We start from the raw sequence: 7,062 nt of genomic DNA on the forward strand, positions 1-7,062 counted from the left end.
TTTTTTTTAAGCTGGCTCTGGGAGCAGGGTTAGTCCATTAGGGCCTTCAGTGTCCTGGTGGTGATTTTGTCCTTCTCAGTGATGTGGACAATGACTCCCATGCCTGACACTGCATTCTGGTCCACAGCATTCCTCATGGCTTGGAATATGATTTCAAACAGGTGTTCTGGATCCATGTTGGACTCCCAGAGGGACTCGCACATTTCATACATTTGTTCTGCACAGGTGCCACTGACCATAAAGTCGTCAGTCACCATGGGGCAGCCAGTGAGGTCTAGAGAGCAAATAAAGGGCTTAAAGGTCTTCAGGTCCAACCCAGCAATGACTGGCTCAGTATAGTAGGGGCCAAACCGTTTCTCAGACAAGAGGCCTTGGCCACCATGCTCATAAGGGTGTAAGATTTGACAGCTGACCTTCCTTCAACTCACACAGGTTCAGCCGGGACTTGAGGCACTGGACAACTGCCTGGATATCAGTGACCAGCCGGGCCAGATGGATATAGAGCCGGTCATCCATGGGAAAGATCTTCTGGAAGTCCGTGGTAACCATTTGGGCCTGGATTCCGAAGCGCCTGTCTGCAGCTATAGCCATGCAACTCTTCTCCTTCATGGCCATGATGGCCCCTCAGCTATGGGACATACTAGACATGATTGTGGTATACTAGGAACCGTCCATCACCAGCGCAATTCCGGTAAACTGGATCTAGCCTTCCCTTATTTTGACATTTTTAACGCGTAATTTATTTTTAACCAATTGTGCCTACTTTACGCCTTTAGAAATGTTTTATCAATAGTAGTTTTGTAGTTCGGGTGCGGTGGCTCACGCCTGTAATCCCAGCACTTTGAGAGGCCTAGGTGGGAGGACGGCTTGAGCCCAGGAGTTCAAAACCAGCCTGAGCAACATAGGGAACCCCACCCCCAACCCGCCGCCGTCTCTACAAAAAAAATACAAAAATTATCCAGGTGGAGTGGCGCCGCCTGTGGTCCCAGCTACTTGGGAGGCTGAGGTGAGAGAATCACTTGAACCCAGGAGGTGAAAGTTGCAATGAGCTGGGATCGCACCGCTGCACTCCAGCCCATGAGACAGAACCAAACCCTGCCTCAAAAAAAAAAAAAAAAAAAGTAATTTGGTCAATAGTGAATGTTTCCCAGTTGTCAGTGCATTTTTTTTATTTTTTTTATTTTTTTTTTTTGAGACGGAATCTCACTCTGTCTCCAGGCTGTAGTGCAATGGCGTGATCTCCATTCACTGCAGCCTCCGCCTCCCGGGTTCAAGCAATTCTTCTGCCTCAGCCTCCTGAGTAGCTGGGACTACAGGTGCGCACCACCACGCCCAGCTAATTTTTGTTATTTTAGTAGAGACAGGGTTTCACCATGTTGGCCAGGATGGTCTCAGACTCCTGACGTCGTGATCCGCCCGCCTGGGCCTCCCGAAGTGCTGGGATTACAGGCGTGAGCCACCGCGCCTGGCCGTCAGTGCACATTTTTTAAATGCATGCGAGGTAGAAAGGCTACAAGCAGAACACAGAGTGCTAAGTACTTACATTGTTTCCAGCTTTAAGATGTGCAAAATTTCTGAAATTTCTGGTTAAGGTAAGTCAAAAATAAAAATAAGGAGTAGAGTCTGAAAATGGACCAAAACTTGAAGTTTTGTTTGTTTTTCCCAAAAATCTGCCGTTCTGGAGCCGGTTCAAATGGGGTCATATCGCCCCCGTGTGGTAAATCTCTGCACAGCCCTGTTCAACAAGGCATCCCCTCTCCCTGAGCTGCCTGGGAGACGGTAAAGGAGGTCTTGAACATCTTCTACTGGTCCAAACACCTCAGTCTGCACAGGAGGACGATGAAGTCGAGAAGAACTCATTTAGTTTACCCAAGATCAATTAGTGAATTAATGAGTGAGCTAAGACCACTAATAATATATGTCATGTATAGGACACGGCACTGTTACACAAATCACCACCTGATACAAAGTTTAAATAATCCCACTCTACTGATGAGGAAACTGGGGTGAGAGAAATGGAGTGCCTTGTCCGAGGTCACACAGCGCTACAACAACAGAGCCAGACCCAAACTTAGTCTATCTGCCCCCTAAGCCAGTGGAACTAGACACTATAAACCCAGCCTCCAAACACAATGCCCACCCCTCCTTTCTCTGTAACATGTCTGCATCTGGATCACAGGAAGAAGATCCTTGGAGACATCTGCTCTTATTCCATCATGTGGCAGAAGAGGAAACAAAGGCAGAGAAGAATATAGTTTATCCACAGTCACTGAGGGTCAGAGCTGGGGCTTGAATCCGTGACTCCAGGATGCTGGTCTAACGCTGTCTCTAGGGCTGTTCCACCAGCCCATTTACTGCAAGTCTATATGTGGACATGTACCTTGTGTTGAATGTGTCAAGGTGTGTGTGTGCGTGTGTGTGTGTATGTGCAGGACAATCCTACCCACAGAAAGAGCAGCCAGGAAAGCCCAGAGTAATCACCACCAGTAAAGATAGCTTTTCCAATCAGCACCTGTTCTATTGCAGAGTCATGAAGTCAGAGGCAGGGATCAAAGTTTAGGGGAAGGAAGGGGCCATTGGTGATGTAAGGTACCACAACTGGGCCCCGGAGAGACTGAGGGTGCTTCCATGGGTGCAAGATCCCAGAGACTTACTTCACCGAAGTCCAGAGTGCAAAGCTCAGAGGGTCACATAGGCCACCATGGGACCAGACATTGTATGAATAGGAAGAGTAAGCCACAAGCCTACCTTCCCAAGACAGAAGCCTCTTCCATGCTCCTGCCTCAGCAGCAGAACTCAGTGTGTCTACATGGATCCTGGGGGAGGAAAAGGCACATTGAGATAGGGGACAAAGATGGTGCAAGAATTGGCCCTGGCAAGAGAGTGTCAAGCATGGCCAGAGATAGGGGCAGAATTTCCCTGATGCCCCCATGGCAGGGGCTCCCTAAGTGCCAATGAGCTCAAGCCAGAGCACCTAAGGGCAAGGTGTGAGGCAGCACAGGACAGAGGCCACAGGTCCTGTGAAAATGTATACCCATGCACAAGACAGTTCACTCTCACTCCAAATGGGACGTCCTCCAAATGGAGAAGGAAGGAATGAGGGAAGTCAAGGGAAGGGAAAATGAACTGAAGAATAACATGAACATAAGAGAAGGGAGACTATGACCACAGAGGTCTACAAAGAAAAAACAAAAAGAAAGGGGATCAGAGGCTGTTGGCCAACCCACAAAGTTAGAAGGTGAAACTGGCCTCAAGTTGTAGTTGAAGACATTGCAATTAGACCCAGGAAATTAGAATTGTGGTGGTCTCTTCCCTAGAGATCATGAACACAGATGAGGGAACAGAGCTGCTAGGAGAGGGGGCCCAAAGGTGGGCGGCACTGGGTGGTGTATTCCCACATAAGTCTGGGAAAGCCATTTACCCTGAACCCTGCAACTTCTTGACTCTCCTGGGCAAAATTCTGGGGTGGTGGTGCCATTGTTTATTTGTTTGTTTGTTTGTTTGTTTGTTTGTTTTTTCTTGCAGAAAATGTGTGAGCAAAGATCTTACCTGTGCTAAGAGTTCCTGAGAGAGAGTACTTGAGACAGGGGACTGGCCTCTGTAAACCCCTGAGATCCTTTTTACTCTAAAAGTCTAAGCAGTAAACGGTCTACATCCGAACGCAACGTAATGATTAACAAATACTTTCTCCCCACAGCTGCTGGGTACGTTTTAATTAATTCCCTGGGGTCAGTCAAGTATCACTGTTTCCCTGAGGCCTGCTCCCCAGCTCCACAGCACCCAGTGCCTTTGCCATAGTCATTACCTGCTCCAAATGGGACCATCTCCGTGAAGCACAACTGTAATCACAGCCATAATAATTCCACAATTACTTTTGTCCCTCAACAGTTAAAAAAAGAAAAGATTTGCAGCCTAGCAATGAATAGAGCACTTGTGCAATTTCTTTTTTTTTTTTTTTTTTTTTTTTTAGACGGAGTCTCGCTCTGTCGCCCAGGCTGGAGTGCAGTGGCCGGATCTCAGCTCACTGCAAGCTCCGCCTCCCGGGTTTACGCCATTCTCCTGCCTCAGCCTCCCGAGTAGCTGAGACTACAGGCGCCCGCCACCTCGCCCGGCTAGTTTTTTTTTTTGTAATTTTAGTAGAGACGGAGTTTCACCGTGTTAGCCAGGATGGTCTCGATCTCCTGACCTCGTGATCCGCCCGTCTCGGCCTCACAAAGTGCTGGGATTACAGGCTTGAGCCACCGCGGCCAGCCGCACTTGTGCAATTTCATTGCATCATCTCATTTGGTAGTCACATCAACCCCAGAGATAAACCTAGCAGGTATTCATTAATACTCTGGTTTAGTGATAGGAAATTAAGGAGCCAGGTGACTCCTTAGTCACTGGGCCAAAGTCACTTGGCCAACAAGAGCGGAACTCAGACTTGAAACCTAGAAGCCTAAGCCTCAGCTCCCAGTCCAGGACACTCCCTAATATACCACCCAGTCCTGCCCACCTGAGAGCCCCCTCTCCTACCAGCTCTGTTCCTACATCTGTTATTTGTCCTCTGAAAGCCCAGCTTTTTCCAACACTAAAAGACTGCAGTGTGCGGCACAGCAACCCAAGAACAGCTGATCTCCTCTAGGAACCCCCTACCTCCTCGTACCCTGATTCCTCAGCACCCGCCCAGGCTCCTGGAGTGGGAAGTACCCACTATGGGGAGGTCACTGGTTCCTGCCCACAGACCTCACTATGCCTCTGTCATACCACCCACAACTCTTCCCGCCACTCCCATGTCACAGCTAAGGAGAGATTCGCTGCTTATATTTATTTTTTCAGAGTCCCGTTGCACAGCATAAATAGCTTACCAAGACATGTAAAACACCATGAGATGACAGATATTAAAACTAGGAACAAATAAATAAAAAGAAAAAAAAAAGACTTTAAAAAAGAAAGACGGAAATAGGGATCTAAAATCGAACCAGGAATGGAACTTAAAAATGTGAAATACAAGACCTGTACCCTTCCTAAGGGTGAGCCACAAGTCTGACTCAAAACTGCTCAGCAGCCAACCCAAAAAGGAAAGTCTGGTCTGTTCTGGAGTTCACAGTGTCCATGAGATAAAACAGACAGATGACACAGGGAAGCACAACTATTCTTGGAACTGAGACCAGACAGAAGTTTCTCCCAAGGACACTCCCAGAGAGATGACGGTGGTTCACAGCCTTACCATTGCCCTGACAGTGAGTTTCCCGGGATGGATTCTAAGAGCTGCCCTCAACACAAGGGAGGCCCTGGCACTGAGGGACCTCTGTGGTTGTGGGAGAGAGAGGATGCACCATGACCCTGCTCTTTCCCAATGAGTTTGATGTAAGGCAGGACTGTTCAACCTTGGTACTAGTGACATTAAGGCCAGATAATTCTTTGTTGTGGGGGCTGTTCTGTGCATTGTAGGATGTTTAGCAGCATTCCTGGTCTCTGCCCACTAGATGCCAGTAGCATCCTTCCCTCCAATTGTGATACCACAATGTCCCCAGACGTGGCCAAATGTCCCCTAAGGGACAAAATTGCCCCCAGTTGAGAACCAATGATCCAAGACTAGAAATCATTGCTATTTTCCTTTTAACATAGAAAGGCAAAAAAGGAACATCTAGTTTTGTTTCTATTTTGTTACAGGTTTATTGAGGTATAATTTGTATACCATAAAATCCACTCATTTAACATACACAATTTAGTGGTTTTTACTATAGGGTTATAGTAACCTATAGGTTACTATAGGACACAGGATTATGCAACCATCATCACTGATTTTAAAACACTTTATCAATTCAAAAAGTAGCTCTCTACGCCTTAGCAATCACTTCTCATTCTTCCTTCCTCCCAACCCCCAGCAATCACTACCATATGGTCTCTCTATGGATTTGCCTATTCTGGACATTTTATACAAATAGAATCATACAATGTGTGATCTTTTGTGACTGGCTTTTTCACTCAGCTTGATGTTTTCAAGGTTCATCAATTTGGCACGTTTTAATACTTCATTTATTGACAAATAATATTCCATTGTATGTATATATTATTTCATTTATCCATTCATTGTATAGACATTTGTGTTGTGTAAACTTTGGGACTATTATGCATAATTCTACTACGAATGCACATGTACAAGTCTTTGTGCAGACACATGTTTTCAGCTTTCTTGCATGTATACCTAGGAACTGAATTTTGGGTCAGATGGTAACTCTATGTTTAGTATTTTGAGGAACTGCTAAACAGTTTTCCAAAATGACTGCATCACTTTACATTTTCACCAGCAATGAATGAGGGTTCCAATTTCTCCAGCTTTTCATCAACACTTGTTACTGTCTTTATTTTAGCCATCCTAGTGGGAATGAATTGGTATCTCCTTGTGGTTTTGATTTCCATTTTCCAATGGCTAACGATGCTGAGCATCTTTCATGTCCTTATTGGCCATTTGTATATCTTCTTCAGAGAGGTGTCCGTTCAAATCCTTTTTTCATTTTTTGATTGGGTTATTCAACTCTTTGTTGTTGAGTTATAAGACTGCTTTTTGTATTCTGGATACAAGGCTCTTACTAGATATAATTTACAAATATTTTTTCCTATTCCATGGATTATCTTTTTACTTTGTTGATGGTAGCCTTGGAAGCACAAAAAGGTTTTTTGTGGGTTTTGTTTTTTGGTTTTTTTGAGACAGAGTCTCATTCTGTCCCCAGGCTGCAGTGCAGTGGCGCAATCTTGGCTCACTCCAACCTCTTGGCCGGGTACAGTGTCTCAAGCCTATAATCCCAGCGCTTTGGGAGGCTGAAGTGGGTGGATCACTTGAGACCAGGAGTTCAAGATCAGCCTGGCCAACATGGCAAAATCCCGTCTCTACTAAAAATACAAAAATTAACAGGGCATGATGGTACCCACCTGTAGTACCAGCTACTTGGGGGGCTGAGGTGAGAGGATCGCTTGAATACAGGAGATGGAGGTTGCAATGAGCCAAGATTGCACCACTGCACTCCAACCTGGGTGATGAAGTGAGGCTGTGTCTCAAAAAAAAAAAAAGAAGGAAGG

General features: G+C 46.0%; 1 pseudogene; it reads right to left on the reverse strand.

The window, feature by feature from the left end:
• Positions 1-19: 19 nt before the first annotated feature.
• Positions 20-648, reverse strand: LOC108516039 (proteasome subunit beta type-3 pseudogene; annotated as a pseudogene).
• Between the last annotated feature and the right edge of the window lie 6,414 nt (positions 649-7,062).

Source organism: Rhinopithecus bieti, unplaced genomic scaffold, assembly GCF_001698545.2.
Source record: "Rhinopithecus bieti isolate Rb0 unplaced genomic scaffold, ASM169854v2 scaffold_35950, whole genome shotgun sequence".
NCBI classification, from domain to species: Eukaryota; Metazoa; Chordata; class Mammalia; order Primates; family Cercopithecidae; genus Rhinopithecus; species Rhinopithecus bieti.